Source organism: Schistocerca americana, chromosome 3 (genome assembly GCF_021461395.2).
Source record: "Schistocerca americana isolate TAMUIC-IGC-003095 chromosome 3, iqSchAmer2.1, whole genome shotgun sequence".
Taxonomy (NCBI): domain Eukaryota; kingdom Metazoa; phylum Arthropoda; class Insecta; order Orthoptera; family Acrididae; genus Schistocerca; species Schistocerca americana.
In genome coordinates, this window is record NC_060121.1 from 391,034,718 (window position 1) to 391,054,059 (window position 19,342).

At 44.8% G+C, this 19,342-nt stretch overlaps 1 non-coding gene across 1 annotated transcript; it reads left to right on the forward strand.

The window, feature by feature from the left end:
* Positions 1 to 18,895: 18,895 nt before the first annotated feature.
* Positions 18,896 to 18,968, forward strand: Trnaa-cgc. The gene has a single exon. It is a non-coding gene; the product is annotated as a tRNA-Ala (tRNA).
* Positions 18,969 to 19,342: the final 374 nt, after the last annotated feature.

Consider the following 19,342-nt stretch of genomic DNA (forward strand, 5'->3'; position numbering starts at 1 on the left):
GGCTTGAATGAAAGTATCGAATGCTTCATACACTAACGTCAACCTACAAGACATAACCAACAATTAAAAACAGATGTCTGCGTGGAGGCTGAAGCTTAGGTTTATATGCTGCTACAGTGTAGTACTCTAAATCTCTCAGCTTGTTTACTTGATTCCAAGGCATTTCCCTTTTCCCTATATCCGCTTGGTATTTTATTTGAATTTATAAATGATAATATTCGTAGCTTGTTCTCGATGTTGTGGAGTCATATGATACCTGATACCACACAGACCAAAGATTTCTGGTAGCAATTTTTCATTCATGAGAGTCAGAGCATCAAAAAATAACTAGTATTTCACACATTGGTGGTGGAGACAACCATACCGTTTCTACATCTACGTAACCGAGTGAGGTGCGCAGTGGTTAGCACACTGGACTCGCATTCGGAAGGACGACGGTTCAATCCCGTGTTCGGCCATCCTGATTTAGGTTTTCCGTGATTTCCCTAAATCGTTCCAGGCAAATGCCGGGATGGTTCCTTTGAAAGGGCACGGCCGACCTCCTGCCCCGTCCTTCCCTAATCCGAGGAGACCGATGACCTCGCTGTTTGGTCTCTTCCCCCAAACAACCCAACTATACATCTACATAACGTAGCCCTACATTTGTACTTAGAAAATCTTTCTAACGAAGTAATGTAGCTTAATTTTTAACGCACAAAATTTTAGGAGAATTTTAAAACAGATTCCTTACTGAAAGATGGGATAAGTTTGTTTTCCTCATGTATAAATTTTCGGGCCGATTCCGCAGCTTGCTGTGTATCGTCAAGTTGACGCTTTGTTTGAAATTTCGGTATGTTACATCTTCCAATTATGTGTCACTGGAGTTGTGCAACCATCCACTGCTTCCCTTGTAGTCACCTGAATTTCTGTCGCACGCAATTTGATGTGCAAAATGTAGTAGGTCACTATATGCACATCCTGTAAATTGTATTCGGACATATTTTCAACGTGCAAAAAACAGTATTAGTAACAAGTGAGCCTTGTCCTCCTTGAATACCCATAGTTTTTCTTATGCAGTGTACGGTCATACTGCTGCGGATTTGTTCGAAATCTGTTAATAACTGTTGTTTACTATAGTGCGGATGATCTTCTACATACGTCATTATGTCCGGTACCTGCTCCCTGGACAACGATAGTCCTTTACTACGTCTCATTTGAGACGGGGTTTGTGGCTCCCTGTCCGACTACACCTCTCAACACTTGCCGCAGTTACACTTTCACTTGTTAAGGATGTATCGTCATCATTTTGCTCCTTATTTAAATTGTCCCTCACAGTCGAGAGTATACGACACCGCACATTCCTCTGACTCATCTTGCAGAAACGCTAATATTTCATGTGCCACTTCTTTCTCACTCTGCGACATTCCTTGTTTTCCTGTCTAATCGTATGTCAACTTCCGAAACTGTTACAGTAGGTGCAATGCAATGTCTGCTTTGTTTATCGTCGCCATTGCTCTGCTTTGTACCAACACCACTAGCGCTGTTGTGAGTTAGTCGTCGACTAAAGAGTGCAGCTACACTCTACATCGTCATGTTCTCCTCACCGTTGGATACAAGCAGCCCCACCCCCGTTGCCACTGGCAGCAAATATTATGGTTGCATAGTAGACAACATGTGGGGCGTCGAATGCAGTAAACATCATTGGCCTTTTGCAACCTCGCGTTACACGTATTCCTTGTTACACAAGGGCTTGAAAAGAAGAGCTACTTGCTCCATTCCGAGTACGTTGTCGTCCCCTAAATTGCTTATTTTAAACAACATACGATCAAAATTTCTTATGTTTTTGTATAAAGTACGGTGCTGACGGCTTCACATACAGGTCTTCTACACTGAAGAGCCAGGGAAACAGGTACACCTGTTTCCTATTATCGTGTAGGGCCCCCGCGAGAACGCAGAAGTCCCGCAACACGACGTGGCATGGACTCGACTAATGTCTGACGTAGTGCTGGAGGGAACTGACATCATGAATCCTGTAGGTCTGGTCATTAATGCGTAAGAGTACGAGGGGATGGAGATCTCTTCTGAACAGCACGTTGCTAGGCATCCCAGATATGCTCAATAATGTGGAAGTCTGGGGAGTTTGGTGACCAACAGATGTACTTAAACTCATAATAGTGTTCCTGAAGCCACCCTGGATCATTTATGGACGTGTAGAGTGTCACATTGTCCTGCTGGCATTGTCCAAGTCCGTCGGAATGCATGAATGGATGCAGGTTATCAAACAGGACGCTTACGTAATTGTCACATGTAAGGGTCGTCTCTACACGTGTTAGCGGTCCCATCTCTCTCCAGCTGCACACGCCTCACACCATTACAGAGCCTCCACCGACTTCAACAGTCCCTTGCTGACATTCAGGGTCCATGGAATCATGAGTTTGTCTCCATACCCGGAAATGCCCATCCGCTCGATATTCTGTCACGTTGAATGACTCTCTTCACTCATCGTTGGTCCTTTTCTTGCAGGACCTTTTTCCAGCCGCAGCGATATCGGAGATTTGATGTTTTACCTTATTCCTGATATTCACGGTGCAGTCGTGAAATGGTCGTACGGCAAAATCCCCACAGTATCGCTTCCTCGGTGATGCTGTGTCCCTTCGTTCATGCGCCGACTATAACACCACGTTCTTGATAACTTACCATTGTAGCAGCAATAACAGATTTAACAACTGCATCTGACACTTGTTCTCTTACATAGGCGTTGCCGATCGCTGCGCCGTATTCTACCTGCTTATATATCTCTGTTCTTGAATACGCCTTCATATACCATTTTCTTTTGCGCTTCAGTGTAGTAACTTAGTGTATTTTAATATGGAAGTTCGTAGCACTAAGGGTCGCCTGATAGTCCACTACAACTTACTCAGTCGTTAATAGAATGGAAGGAATATTCAAGGCAAAGGAGAATGGGATAGACCTAGACTACAATCTGGTACACATCAGGTATGTCGTTGGAGCTCGCTTATATGGGGAAATAAAGAGACTAACAGACAACAGGGAATGGTGTAGAGGTAGAACTGCTGCCACACTATCTTCAGATTGAGACTTAGGTCGAAGATATTCAAAGTAACTGTCCCAGTCTTTGACTGAACAAATTTAGGGAAACAATTGAAAACCTACTTCTCATTAATCGGACGGGAATTTAGAACATCGTCTTCAGAAATTTAGTTCGTGTCTTACCTTTGCCGCTTCTAACTTGATGTACCAGTTAATATTACAAATTATATGATGACATTGCTGTGGCACACATTTAAAAATTCTGTATCATATCTGAAAAGACTATGATTCACACATAAGCATGTGACTTGACAGGTAATATATTATAAACTTCTCGTAACGTACGATTCACTCTTATGATCGTAAATGTCTTCATCAAATTTGGCAAATATAGGACGTAGGTAAATATAATTTGGTAAACCGTAATATGGACCAAAGCAAGACAAGAAATACCAGTAAGCATGGGTTCTAAAATTGACACTTTTAGAGCTAGGAACACTATTACTTCTTCGCTACTGTGTATGACAACTCTTCCTCGGAAAGCTATTTGTTGCTAGGAATGATTTTTAGAATGCACTAAACAAATGAGGACACATTTCTCTGTTAGTATCAATGGAAACAATATGCAGTAAATACCTCTCACTGTTGTTACTATAAACCAATTTCCCAATTCTGGATACGTGCAGCGCGTATACACTGATAAGCCAGTATATTATGACCACCGACCTACTATCAATATAAACCCGTCCAGGCGACAGGAGCGCCATCTGGCGAAGAATGACTGCTACACAGACACACGTACGGTGCATGTATTATCACTGAGAGTGCTACCCGCGTGTAGAACGTTCAAGGCACGTGATCTATCTGAGTTTGATGGCCCGAAGGCATTTCGGAAACTACACCACTTGTCGGGCATTCGGGGCGTGCTATGGTGAGTGGCTTCAGCACGTGGTGAAAAAGTGTCAAGACGGTGTGCGGTTTGGCGGCCAGCCCTCATTACAGATGTCGGACGTCGTTGGCTGGGCAGACGAGTGAAACGGTAGAGGCATCAACTGTGGTGGAACTAACATCAGGGCCGGCCAGTGTGGCCGTGCGGTTCTAAGCGCGTCAGTTTGGAACCGCGTGACCGCTACGGTCGCAGGTTCGAATCCTGCCTCGGGCATGGATGTGTGTGATGTCCTTAGGTTAGTTAGGTTTAAGTAGTTCTAAGTTCTAGGGGACTGATGACCTCAGAAGTTAAGTCCCATAGTGCTCAGAACCATTTGAACCATTAACCAACTAACATCAGACTTCAATGCTCCGCAGATCACCAGTGTGTCTGGACACACAATGCACCTAACTCTCCTAACCTTGGGCTTCTGTAGCCGACGACAAATGCATTTACCAATGTTAACACTACGACGTCGCCAGCTACGACTGAAATGGGCACGTGACCATCGGCCCTGGACAGTGCAGTGGCAGACCGCTGGATTGTCTTATGAATTCTAATACCTTCTTCATCATGCCGATGGGTGGGCGCGAATCCGTCGTCTTCCAGAGGAATAACTTCTTGACACTTGCACTGTGAGACTCAGACAAGCTGGCGACTGCTCGATTATATTCTGGGCAACACTCATGTAAGCATCCATGGGTCTATTGTAGCTCATGCATGGCATCATGGTGGCCAAGGCGTATCGTAAACTGGTCGCAGATGACGTACACCTCTACATGACGATCATGTTTCCCAATGGCAGTGGCAGTTTTCAACAAGATAATGCGCCATGTCACTAGGACACGGTGGCGAGTTTCAATTGACCTCGCAACTCACCAGATCTGAACCCGAACGAACACGTCTGGGATGTGACTGAAAGTAGCGTCAGAGCTCATCGCCTCCCTTCCCGGAATATTTGGGAATTAGGTGAGTTGTGTGCAGATGTGGTGCGAAATTCCCTATAGCTACCTACCACGGTCTGACTGCTTTCATTTCTGGAAGCGTCGCCACTGTTATTCGTGCCAAAGGTGAACATACCAGCTATTAGATAGGTGGCCATAACGTTTTGGGAAATACAGAAGCGTCCGATCCCGCCCGTCTGCTTTGACCCATGACGTCACAAATATGGCGGAAACAAAAACAAACACACACACTTTCCACAAGAAGCCTAATGACACTAACGGGACAAGCGGGGGAAATGGGGTGTTTTGGGTGGGGGGCAAACTAAATATAAACAAATTTAGACGCCTTGCGTAGACAGCCATGCATGAATACCCACCCACCTCCCCAGGGGTGGTAACCCTGCAAGCCATAGAAGATAAAGATGTTTCAGTAGCTGATTAGTGTTTTTTGTCTTTTAAAAAAAAATCTCACGGGATAGAACGAACAGATCAGAAAGATTAATATAATAAACTAAAACAGAAATTGGAGGAAACAGACAATTAAAATAAGTAATAAATGTTTTTAAATTAAAAAAAAAAGAATCTCACGAGATAGAACGAACAGATCAGAAAAGTAAATAAAATAAGATAAAACAGAACTGGAGACAGCCACTCTCAATCCCAACTCCGCGCCGTCATGACGTCACACACGACAACACCATTACGTCACGGGTCAAAGCCGACGCGTGGGATCGGACGCTTCTGTCGCCCTACGTTTTGGCTGATCAGTGCCTTAGTTCTAGTAGAAGCAGTTTGTGGTTTGATAAGTTTGTGAAACACTTTTACATTTTAATTTTGGCCCTTGCCAGCGTAAAGGAAGTCTTTTATGCAAAACGTACAATGTCATTCTTGTATTACGGTCTGGCAAAAGGAACCGACAGTAAAGCTTGAGTCCGGTATGTAGAAAACATGCAGAATCTCTGGTGTAACAGAACAATGTGTTCTCATTTATTTACTACATTCTGTAGGACGTTCGTGACAGCAAATGGAGAGAAGTCTTCCGAAGTAAGAGTGATTCCAGGTGTGCCGCAGGGGAGTGTCGTAGGATCGCTGTTATTCACAAAATATATAGAAAAGACCTTGTCGATAACATTCAGAGGCTTTTTGCGGATGATGCTGTAGTATATCGAGAGGTTGTAACAATGGAAAATTGTACTGAAATGCAGTATGATCTACAACGAATTGACGCCTGGTGCTGGGAATGGCAACTGAATCTCACTGTAGACAAGTGTAATGTGCTGCGAATACACAGAAAGAAAGATCCTCTATCATTCAGCTACAATATTGCAGGTCAGCAACTGGAAGCAGTTAATTCTATAAATTATCAGTGAGTAGGCATTAGGAGTGATTTAAAATGGGATGACCATATAAAATTAATCGTCGGTAAAGGAGATGCCAGACTGAGATTCATTCGAAGAATCGTAAGGAAATGCAATCCGAAAACAAAGGAAGTAGGTTACAGTAAATTGTTCGCCCACTGACTGAATACTCACCGGTGTGGGATCCGTACCAGAAAGGGTTGATAGAAGAGAGAGGGAAGATCCAACGGAGAGCAGCACGCTTCGTTACAGGATCATTTACTAATTGAGAAAGCGTTACGGAGATGACAGATAAACTCCAGTGGAAAACTGCAAGAAGGACGCTCAACAGCTCGGTGCGGGGTTTTCTTGAAGTTTCGAGAACGTACCTTCACCGAGGAGTCAAGCAGTATATTGCTCCCACCTACGTATATCTCGCGAAGCGACCATGAGGATAAAATCAGAGAGATTAGAGCCCACACATAGGCATACAGGCAATCTCTCTTTCCACGAACAATACAAGACTGGAATAGAAGGGAGAACCGACAGAGGTACTCAAGGTACACTCCGCCACACACCATCAGGTGACTTGCGGAGTATGGATGTAGGTGTAGAGCTCGCAGTGAAAGAGATGAGTTTCACATTAGTAAAAGTGCTCAAAGCTCTTAAAGTACGCGTTTCAGACTCATGTTTACTTGACATTTTTGCCCGTTTTGGACCACATTACTACCTCTCAAAATATAGAATACTTTTTAACATGCGACTCGTGGTCTTGCGGTAGCGTTCCCGCTTCCCACTCACGGGATCCCGGGTTCGATTCCCGGCGGGGTCAGGGAATTTCTCTGCCTCGAGATGACTGGGTGTTGTGCGTCTTTCATCATCATTTCGTCCTCATTCACTGACAAGTCGCCGTAGTGGCGTTAAAGAACTTTTGGAGCGGCGGCCGAACCACCCCGTGAGGGGTCTCCCAGCCACCAATGCCATACGCTCATTATTACTGTCCGCAGCTCGTGGTCTTGCGGTAGCGTTCTCGCTTCCCGAGAACGGGGTCCCGGGTTCGATTCCCGGCGGGGTCAGGGATTTTTCCTGCCTCGAGATGACTGGGTGTTGTTGTGTCGTCTTCATCATCATCATTCATCCCCATTACGGTCGGAGGAAGTCAATGGCAAACCACCTCCACTAGGACCTTGCCCAGTAAGGCGGCGCGGGTCTCCCACGTCGTTCCCCTGAGCTCTATGAAGAAGATGGGACTCACCATCATCATATTAAGTTTTACCGTTTCTACTCTAATGAGTCATCATCAGAACTAAAATCCCGGTAACTTGCTAAGGAAATAACAAGTGAAGCCGTGATTCATTGTGGTCCCCTAAAAGTATCTGATTTTGAGTGACAATAGTATGTTCTTGAATACATATTGACGTATCACATCCGTAACGAGAAAGCGCAACTTTAGTTCTCATGATGACTCATTTGACTCAAAACCGGTGAACTGTAATACGTCTGTAAAGGCAATGAAGATTTTGGTGAATGAATGTATTTGAAATAGATCGAACGCTTCTGTTTGACAATGCCAAATGTCGTTCGCTTATGATGCAAGTTGTGTTTTATAGCCGTCCGGTAGGTCGTTGTGCCACCGTATCTGGAGTGTTGCTGTGAAAATTGGCTATATGGACGGTATTGGTGTACCTCGCTTGGGACGGGGAACCGGCCAGCGGGCGTTCGGCGCCGGCCGCGGTCGATGTCGGCGCTGGGCGTCGCGTGTTCCGCTGACCTCTGGGGCAGCTCATCAGCGTCGGCGGCAGAGCCGCGATGAAGTCCGATGACGCAGCGGCGGCGGTGGCAGCAGGTCCACGGCTCTTCGCCGTGCCTCGCCTGAAGCGCAATTTCCGGCGCGCTGCTGTTTGTGCCTGTCTTCAAACTCCATTTCCTAGCCAAACATTGAAACGGCGCGGCTGTTTATTCGACCTCTCTCGAGACCAGTATGAAGCCGTCGAGACTGTTGGCTACCATACGTTACTAATCCACGTTACCTCAAGAGAGCTGTATGTTAATGAACCAACTTTTCTTTTGTGAAGTCTTTCGCGTAGAATAACCTGTACTCGAGCTTCCATTTATCCTCAGTAGTTGTAATTAAGCAGGAGAAAGTTGCGGGTACCATGTGTGGATATATACTGCTAATGGAAACTTAAACAACCAGAATGGACGGTCAAAAGAAGCGAGAAGTCGACTGTCGTGTAGAACTACTTATCAGTAATAAGTGTAAGTGCTAAATGGCCTAGCTTGTCAGGCTAAAAATGCTGTGGTTCATGTTCCGACACCCAAATATTTTTCTTATGCTCACTGTCACTTAACACTTATTAAATCTCTACTAATGCTTCTTTTATCGTGAAACATGCGAAATTGTTGGTCCTCAGGTAGCTACCAGGTTGCATCCGTCCAGGATCAGAGCGGGCCAAAGGAATACCATCTCAAATAGGACCCTGCCAGTGTCACTACTAGCCATTAAAATTGCTACACCACGAAGATGACGTGCTACAGACGCGAAATGTAACCGACAGGAAGAAGATGCTGTGATATGCAAATGATTTGCTTTTCAGAGCATTCACACAATGTTGGCGCCGGTGGCAACACCTACAACGTGCTGACATGTGAAAACTTTCCAACCGATTTCTCATACACAAACAACAGTTGGCCGGCGTTGCCTGGTGAAACGTTATTGCGATGCCGGGTGTAAGGGGGAGAAATGCGTACCATCACGTTTCCGACTTTGATAAAGGTCGGGTTGTAGCCCATCGCGATTGAGGCTTATCGTATCGCGACATTGCTGCTCGCGTTGGTCGAGATACAATGACTGTTAGCAGAATATGTAATTGGTGAGGTCAGGAGGGTAATACGGATCCCAACGGCCTCGTATCACTAGCAGTCGAGATGAGGGGCATCTTACCCGCATGGCCGGAGTCAACAGATGGGGACGTTTGCAAGACAACAGCCATCTGCACGAACAGCTCGACGACGTTTGGAGCAGCATGGACTATCAGCTCGGAGACCATGGTTGTGATTTGCCTTGACGCTGCATCACAGACAGGAGCGCCTGCGATGCTGTACTCAACGATGAACCTGGGTGCACGAATGGCTAAACGAAATTTTTTCGGAGGAATCCTGGTTCTGTTTACAATATCATGATGATCGCATTCGTGTTTGGCGACATCGCGGTGAACGCACATTGGAAGCGTGTATTCGTCGTCGCCATACTGGCGTATCACCCGACGTGATGGTATGGGGTGCCATTGGTTACACGTCTCGGTCACCTCTTATTCGCATTGACGGCACTTTGAACAGTGGACGTTACATGTGTTATGACCCGTGGCTCTACCCTTCATTCGATCCCTGTGAAATCCTACATTTCAGCAGGATAATGCACGACCGCATGTTGCAGTTCTTGTACGGGCCTTTCTGGATACAGAAAATGTTCGACTGCTGCCCTGGCTAGCACATTCTCCAGTTCTCTCACCAATTCTAAACGTCTGGTCAATGGTGACTGAGCAACTGGCTCGTCACAATACGCCAGTCGCTACTCTTGATGAACTGTGGTATCACGTTGAAGCTGCATGGGCAGCTGTACCTATACACACCATCCAAGCTCTGTTTAATGCCTAGGCGTATCAAGGCCGTTATTACGGCCAGAGGTGGTTGTTTTGGGTTCTGATTTCTCAGGATCTGTGCACCCAAATTGCGTGAAAATGTAATCACATGTCAGTTCTAGTGTAATAAATGGTTCAAATGGCTCTGAGCACTATGGGACTTAACAGCTGTGGTCATCAGTCCCCAAGAACTTAGAACTACTTAAACCTAACTAACCTAAGGACATCACACACATCCATGCCCGAGGCAGGATTCGAACCTGCGACCGCAGCGGTCACGCGGTTCCAATCTGAAGCGCTTTGAACCGCACGGCCTCACCGGCCGGCTCTAGTATAATATATTTGTCCAATGAATACCCGTTTATCATTTGCATTTCTTCTTGGTGTAGCAATTTTAATTGCCAGTCGTGTAAATCACCGTTGCGGTTTGTTTAATAGGAGACGGACCCAACAGTCACCTGTATTGTGTGATCAGAAGTGTGGCATGAAGCTCACGATTTAGAAAGCTAAAATGAAATGAAAGGAACTCCCACATAAAATACCAACGCTAATGTTTCCCTCCAGTATCGAATGATTCGTTTCTGCAAAGGCAATGTTTCCGCTTGTATTGGAAATCCTGCTACAACGGTGATACATATCTTAAAGTCTCGGAATGAAATGTCTGGTACGAAGCGACTAACTGATTCTGGACCATGTTCTGTGACTGTAGCCGTGATTGGCAGCAAGTTTCGTCAACCTGACTGTAACAGATCACAAGGGATTGGTTCAACACTAGTGAAGTTCCTTCTCTGCAGAACTACTTGTTTCAACGATTCTGGTACTGTTTGGTTTGATGCGACTACCGACAGGATTCTGGCTTCCAGAGACTAGGAATAAAAAATGCCCCAGCCTGCTACAAACATACTTTAGCTGATGTGTGAATGTTGTCGCTTGCGTGCTTAGCGCCAAAAGTTGATGTTAGTCAAGAAGCTCATCTGTGTGCTGTCCTGTACTGACAGCCGGCTTCTTACGTTACTTATCGCAGTCTGCCAGTCTACACCTGTGTGTGTCAAGACCCTGCATAGTGCCGCCCAATGCTAAGTTCCAGGCGCAACATGTGAAGCTTCGTACTTCTATACGAATGCTCGGCGGAGCCACGTGAAGCCTATAATGTGTGATAGGAAGAGAAAGGTGGAGAGGGGTGCGGGTGGGGGGAAAACAACTTCGTTCAGGTCGGCGAAAGTTGCAGAAGTTGACCGATTCTACTTGGTCTAATAAAAGTCACATTGTTGTCAAGTATAACAACAAACCCAACATTCGGCAGCGCACGGTTGTCCAGATGTTGCCAAGTTGCAGAATGCGCAAGTACCATGCGCTTTCATAATTCTAAATTACAACTTGCTATTGTTTTCTTATTCTGGTCAGCGCAGATACCATAGTCACTTCGACGAGCCTTTCTTGCTAATGTTATCTAGTTTTCTAAAACAATCTGACAAGTTAACAAGTTAAAAACTGCAAAATGTTGGTGGAAGATCACAAGTTTCGATGAGAAAGACAGCTTAATACAGTAATATACCCTTTCGATAGCAGCAGCCTGAAGGACAGGTTTGTGGTGGAGAGGGTTGCGGACCGTGCATTGTACAGTTGTGGGTTAAAATTAGTAGTTAAATTATTAAGCATAAATTTCTTCTTGATAACAGATGAAAAATGGTACGATAACACTGAAATAGAACTAATTCTGAGTCCAGTACGCCGGCTGCGGTGGTCTAGCGGTTCTAGGCGCGCAGTCCGGAACCGCGCGACTGCTACGGTCGCAGGTTCGAATCCTGCCTTGGGCATGGATGTGTGTGATGTCCTTAGGTTAGTTAGGTTTAAGTAGTTCTAAGTTCTAGGGGACTAATGACCACATATGTTAAGTCCCATAGCGCTCAGAACCATTTTTTGAGTCCAGTACAGATTTTGAAACCATAGCTCAAACAAGAGAGTACAACTAGAATTTCCACAAAAACACTAAACAGAATAAAAATCAATCTTTTGCACAAGGGCAGAGAACACGGTGATAACAGAGATAACTACAAATTATGGCCCTCGGCCACAGACAGAAAATGCAGTAGATCCTGCTTCTGCAGTTACCCATAAGATACTACAACAACTCTCAAACGAAATTAATATCACCTATCTAGCACCTAACTAGAGACTGGTCCATTACTATCGCCATCTAACTACTATGTCAAACTGCCAACAACGCTCTACATTACTGCCCATCCGTATGTCTCTACGAGTTCCTCTACAATATCTGCTTAGAGAAGGGAATGTGACTGACTGACTCATATGGCTAAGGATAGAAACTTGAAATTTGAAGAAAGTGTGGATCTTACATTGTGGGCGAGTTTTAAGAGGGGATTTTTTGAAATTTGAACCCTAAGAGTATGAAGTACGTGTTGAAGGTTTTACTTCAAAGAAAATTTCATTATTCAGCCAATTTTGATGCTAGGACAAGGAAAATTGGTATTATTGCTCTCAGTAAAGAAAAAAATATTTCAGAATGTTCTGAAATTTAAACCCCTGGCGGTGAAATAGTGGGTGAAAGCTTTTATTTAAATGTTTCCTTATTAAATAACCACTAATGTTTTTTAATAACTACATCTATGAACATTGGTATTTAACTTCTCCAATCCAAATAAAAAAAGTCGTGTTTTAGTGTTTTTGAAATCTGAACCTCTAAGGGGGTGAATTATGGGATAAAAATATTTTATTATGAAAGCGGTTTTAAAGCTCCATCAACGAAAATTTAAATTTGGGTTCTCAGTTAGAAAAAAATAAATATGTGTTTCATTGTACTTGGGAATCCAACCCCTGTAGGGGTGGATCGGGGATGTAGTTTTTATGGGAATATTTGACTGCACAATCATTGTTGAAACTAAATCTATAAAAATTGATATTTAGCTTTTCTGATAGAAGTAAAACATACGCATGTCACTGTTTTTGGAAATTCAACCCCTGAGCAAATGAAATAGGGGTGAAACATTTTATGAAAATGTTTCAAAAAATCTTCAAATGTGTGTGAAATCTTATGGGACTTAACTGCTAAGGTCATCAGTCCCTAAGCTTACACTCTACTTAACCTAAATTATCCTAAGGACAAACACACACACCCATGCCCGAGAGAGGACACGAACCTCCGCCGGGACCAGCCGCACAGTCCATGACTGCAGCGCCCTATACCGCTCGGCTAATCCCGCGAGGCGAAAATGTTTCATTGCGAAATCATTTTTGAAGCTAAATCTTTGAAAACTGTAATTTGGCTTCTCAATTAGAGATGAACAAATTCGTGTTTCACTGTTTTTGGAAATTCAGTCCCTTAGCTGTTGAAACAGGGTCAGACTGATACACTCACTCTTCATCGCCAAGTCTACACCGCTAAGGACAGAAAGTCGAAATTTGGAGAGGGTGTGGATCTCATACTATAGGCATCGTTTCTGTAGGGATTCACCGAAATTCCATTCCTAGGGATAAGATATTGGATGAAAATCTTTTTGAAAGTATGTTGCTATTAAGGGAATTTTGAAGCTAGAACTACGCAAACTGGTATTTCATTTATCAGTCAGAAAATAAAAAATAGCCTACATGTTTCAGCATTTTTGGAAATTCAATCACTAAGGGGGTAAAACAGTGGAATGAAGGATTTTTTGAAAATAAATAACTGCTAAAGAACTAGTAAAGGATATTCAAGGCTATGTCTATGACAACTGGTATTTGAATTTTTGACTAGGAATAAAATAAAATACGTGTTTCAGTCTTTCTAGAATTCAACCCCTAAGGGAGGCCAAAATGGGATGAAACCTTCTAAGAAAATATTTCGTTATATTAAAAAAAAAGCTTTAAATCTAGATTGATGGAAATTGAGATTCCACCTCTCGGTCTGTTATAAGAACTATTTGTAAGGGGATGAAAGTTGCTGTGGAAATAACTCCACAAGAACGCAAAAGATATGATTAACAAAAACTTTGGGCTCCTAGTCTCGTTTTTCGGTCAGAAGCACATTCGGAAAAGACAATACTGATACGGCCTTAAATAGAGTGAAAAGCTTAGAAGGTGTTGCAATTTGTGAAGAACATACAAATTCTATTACATAAAACCAAAAAATCTTTGTAGACCATACGATCTACGCGAGTAAAGTTGTGGGCTCTAAGCTAGTAAAATATAAAATCTGATCACTCACAGAAAGAAAATAAGAGTTTCTTTGTACAAATGACATCTGAAAATCACACAGTCGACCGAGGCAGCGCAGTGGTTAGCTCCCTGGACTCGCGTTCTGAAGGACGACGGCTCTAACCCACGTCTGGCCATCCTGATTTAGGTTTTCCATTATTTCCCTGAATCGCTTCAATTAAGTGCGGGGAAGGTTCCCTTGAAAGGGTACGGCCTATTTCCTTCCCTGTCCTTCCCTGAGCTGATGGGACCAATAACATCGCCGTTTGGTCCCCTCCCCTGAATCAACCAACCAACCAAATCACACTCACAACATCGCACAAACAAGGTCACTTCATGTATAGCACGATTCAGCCATGCTCTCAGCCTGTAGTTTAACTAAATGAAAATGGGTATTGCTTTCAGAGAACATATTAGCATGCACAGTGTGATATCTGAAAACAACTACTACTTGTCAGACGATAACCATGGAATTCCGTCGGTAATATCGCTTGCTAACCTACATACTCGGTGCACCACCTGTATTCAGCATTCCTCACTGTATCGAGTCATTCAGTCACCAGAATGCGACTCTCAGCCGCTAATGCACGCATGTAATGCTCTTCTAGACATTCAAAAACAAATTTCCCTGACTCCAGTGGAATCGCCGACCTCTCGTCCGGGAAAAGAGGCTGGGATGTTTGTGTCCACATCGCCATACCCGGCTCTGAACTTAGTGACGCCCCGCTACTGTGTATCGTACGAGGATGTAGCAGATACCCGTACTTCGATCTGCAGCCACCGCTGGCCCATGCCAACGCTCCCTGCAATAAAGTGCTCATGGGTCCTGCCCCGTGACGGTACCAGAGCGACAAGCCATCAGAACTAACTCTCTGGCCACGGGGAATACGAACGTGCCATTCAACACCACTCAAACCTCCGTTACCTTAAGTTAGTTCCTGAATGTCCCACTGTTTTGGCTTACAGAATATCCATGCATCGGTCTTCAGCCACAGTGTGGTTATTCTGTAAATGAACTTCCAGTAGTTTTCTATCATCAGCATGACTATTTCCGTTGTGTTTCTCACGCTCTTCTTAGCAGACAGCTTTTGAGACCATTCCCTGTTCCACTATGGTCAAATCTGCACATAATGATATATCACCCGACTCGACTGTCTCTACGACCGAGCGGTTCTAGGCGCTTCAGTCCGGAACAACGCTGCTGCTACGGTCGCAGGTTCGAATGCTGCCTCCGGCATAGATGTTTGTGATGTCCTTAGGTTAGTTAGGTTTAAGTAGTTCTAAGTCTAGGGGACTGATGACCTCAGATAAGTCCCATAGTGCTCGGAGTCATTTGAACCATTTTTGACTGTCTCTACCCTTCCCAGAGTTTGTTGTTGGTAGCTCATTAACAAATAGTGTCTCAGAAATATTGTGACAAATTTCATGATGAACTATGGGTACAAGAGGACATAAGAAAGGTGTACAACGGAGCAGGGTCGAATGGGAACCATTCTAGCCCGTGAGAAGTCGCGCTATGAGCATTTCTCTCACAGGGAAATTCATTTCGATAATTGTGTTTGTTATTAACACGGTAGCACGGCGAGAGTCTCAGTACCATCCCAAGCATTCATCCCCACCCCGTGCACCTCACTTTCGCGTCGCTCAGTGTGCCAGTGACCTCGCAGGGAATCGGTTGAGCCACCGTGCCGAAAATTCGGCATTTTGCTCATCGCGCGCCTATCTTTGCAAGTATTTTTTGTTTCTTGTTATGGAAATGTTTGGTTCTTGCTTTATTACATTTTAACAAAACGAAGGTAAATTTATTTTTAGTAATTATGTTCTTTATTATATACAGCTTACAACTATCAGTATGGGTGACCGATAAACAAAACAAGTCCTTGCATGGCTGGAAGACCCTGATTCGGACGAAGAATGTATACTGGATACGGATCATACAGACGACAATCGTGAAGACAGCCCTGATAGCAACTGCTCCGATATTGAAAGTTCCTATCATACAGATACGGAACAATCTTCGGATGAAGCTGCACATGAAGATCCACACAAACCAAGAGGTAGAATACCATTTTATACCGGAAAAGATGGGTGTACAAAATGGCTTATACACAAACCCATAAGTAATATGCGTAATAGGACTTCGAACATCGTAATTCATCTGCCAGGGGTGAAACAAGCATCTAAGAATGCAAAAACTCCCTTGCAATGTGTTTCTATTTCTTTTGATGATGGAATTATTGATAAAATAGTTACATACAAAAATATGTATATCACAAAATTACAAGAGAAATTTTCACGAGAACGAGATTGTAAGGTGACAGACGTGGTTGAAATAATGGCATTAATTGGATTTTTCTGCATGGATGGTTTGAAGAAAACTAATAATTTAAATAATTTGAATGCGAAAGAAATGTGGAGTGATGATGGTACAGCCTGTTATATACACTCCTGGAAATGGAAAAAAAAACACATTGACACCGGTGTGTCAGACCCACCATACTTGCTCCGGACACTGCGGGAGGGCTGTACAAGCAATGATCACACGCACGGCACAGCGGACACACCAGGAACCGCGGTGTTGGCCGTCGAATGGCGCTAGCTGCGCAGCATTTGTGCACCGCCGCCGTCAGTGTCAGCCAGTTTGCCGTGGCATACGGAGCTCCATCGCAGTCTTTAACACTGGTAGCATGCCGCGACAGCGTGGACGTGAACCGTATGTGCAGTTGACGGACTTTGAGCGAGGGCGTATAGTGGGCATGCGGGAGGCCGGGTAGACGTACCGCCGAATTGCTCAACACTTGGGGCGTGAGGTCTCCACAGTACATCGATGTTGTCGCCAGTGGTCGGCGGAAGGTGCACGTGCCCGTCGACCTGGGACCTGACCGCAGCGACGCACGGATGCACGCCAAGACCGTAGGATCCTACGCAGTGCCGTAGGGGACCGCACCGCCACTTCCCAGCAAATTAGGGACACTGTTGCTCCTGGGGTATCGGCGAGGACCATTCGCAACCGTCTCCATGAAGCTGGGCTACGATCCCGCACACCGTTAGGCCGTCTTCCGCTCACGCCCCAACATCGTGCAGCCCGCCTCCAGTGGTGTCGCGACAGGCGTGAATGGAGGGACGAATGGAGACGTGTCGTCTTCAGCGATGAGAGTCGCTTCTGCCTTGGTGCCAACGATGGTCGTATGCGTGTTTGGCGCCGTGCAGGTGAGCGCCACAATCAGGACTGCATACGACCGAGGCACACAGGGCCAACACCCGGCATCATGGTGTGGGGAGCGATCTCCTACACTGGCCGTACACCACTGGTGATCGTCGAGGGGACACTGAATAGTGCACGGTACATCCAAACCGTCATCGAACCCATCGTTCTACCATTCCTAGACCGGCAAGGGAACTTGCTGTTCCAACAGGACAATGCACGTCCGCATGTATCCCGTGCCACCCAACGTGCTCTAGAAGGTGTAAGTCAACTACCCTGGCCAGCAAGATCTCCGGATCTGTCCCCCATTGAGCATGTTTGGGACTGGATGAAGCGTCGTCTCACGCGGTCTGCACGTCCAGCACGAACGCTGGTCCAACTGAGGCGCCAGGTGGAAATGGCATGGCAAGCCGTTTCACAGGACTACATCCAGCATCTCTACGATCGTCTCCATGGGAGAATAGCAGCCTGCATTGCTGCGAAAGGTGGATATACACTGTACTAGTGCCGACATTGTGCATGCTCTGTTGCCTTTGTCTACGTGCCTGTGGTTCTGTCAGTGTGATCATGTGATGTATCTGACCCCAGGAATGTGTCAATGAAGTTTCCCCTTCCTGGGACAATGAATTCACGGTGTTCTTATTTCAATTTCCAGGAGTGTATTTACAGCAACAATATCCATAAAGCGCTTCTTATTTTTGTTACGAGTGTTAAATTTAGATGATATCAATATATGGGGGGCAAGAAAGCAAGCTGATAACCTAGAGCCTATCTGAGAAATACTTGAGGTCTTTGTTAGTCACTGTAACGACAATTATGCTTCAGGAGAGTACTGTACTATTGATGAAATGTTGGAGTCATTCAGGGGCCGCTGTAAGTTTCCGGTATATATTTCAAACAAACCCGCTAAAAACGGTATAAAAATCTACGCCCTTGTAGATGAGAAACCTTTTATAAGTGTAATTTGGAGTTATATGAGGGAAAACAGCCACCAGGACCTTACAATTTGAGCAACGCGGCTGCTGACATAGTCAAGAGGGTTGCTTCTCCTATACTGAACAGAGGTAGAAACATATTAATTGACAATTATTTCACGCCCGTTCCACTATTCAAAGAATTGAGAAATGTCTACAGAGCAACAGCAGTTACGCAAAAACAAAAAAGAAAACCCAAAGAAGAGACCAATGCCGAGTTACGTTTGTGGTTTCGGTAAAATAATTATATACAAAGAAAACACACGAATGTAATTACGAGACGTGTATTCCTGAAAGATGTGGCTCTAGAGAGGGTGAAACCACATATTTCACGAGGAATAACCCTGCAGAACATTTCATCGGATCTCAAGTTCCGAAAGAAGCGATGTGTACCTCTTCCTAACGTGGAAACAGAGACAGGACACAGTGGATTTTGTGCGCTTTGTCCTAGAATGAAGAATAGACGAGCAAATAAAATATGTACTTTGTGTCACAAATCACTCTGACTGAGAATGTGACATTCATGTGCAAGGTATGCTACGAAAGACTCATTTCTCCAGGTACTATGGAAGACTGATTAAGCCGGCCGGTGTGACCGAGCGGTTCTTTATACATTCCCGCGTATCGTGTTTTGCTCGCTTACCGAGCGAGGTGGTGCAGTGGTTAGCACACTGGACTCGCATTCGGGAGGACGACGGTTCAATCCCGTCTCCAGCCATCCTGATTTAGGTTTTCCGTGATTTCCCTAAATCCTTTCAGGCAAATGCCGGGATGGTTCCTTTGAAAGGGCACGGCCGATTTCCTTCCCCATCCTTCCCTAACCCGAGCTTGTGCTCCGCCTCTAATGACCTCGTTGTCGACGGAACGTTAAAAAACACTAACCTAACCTAACCTTTTGCTCGCTTACGAATATTTCGTTCCACGTTGGCTTTCAAACACCACTTGTGTCCACTTGTTACCACCGTATATGTAGATGCAGCATGCCAGTAGGTGACCACTGGCCGATCCAGTTATGCGCAGCAATGATTAATTTCAGTAGTATTCGTACAGGTACTCCTCTCAAATGTGTAGCAGTCTGCCCAGGGATTCATT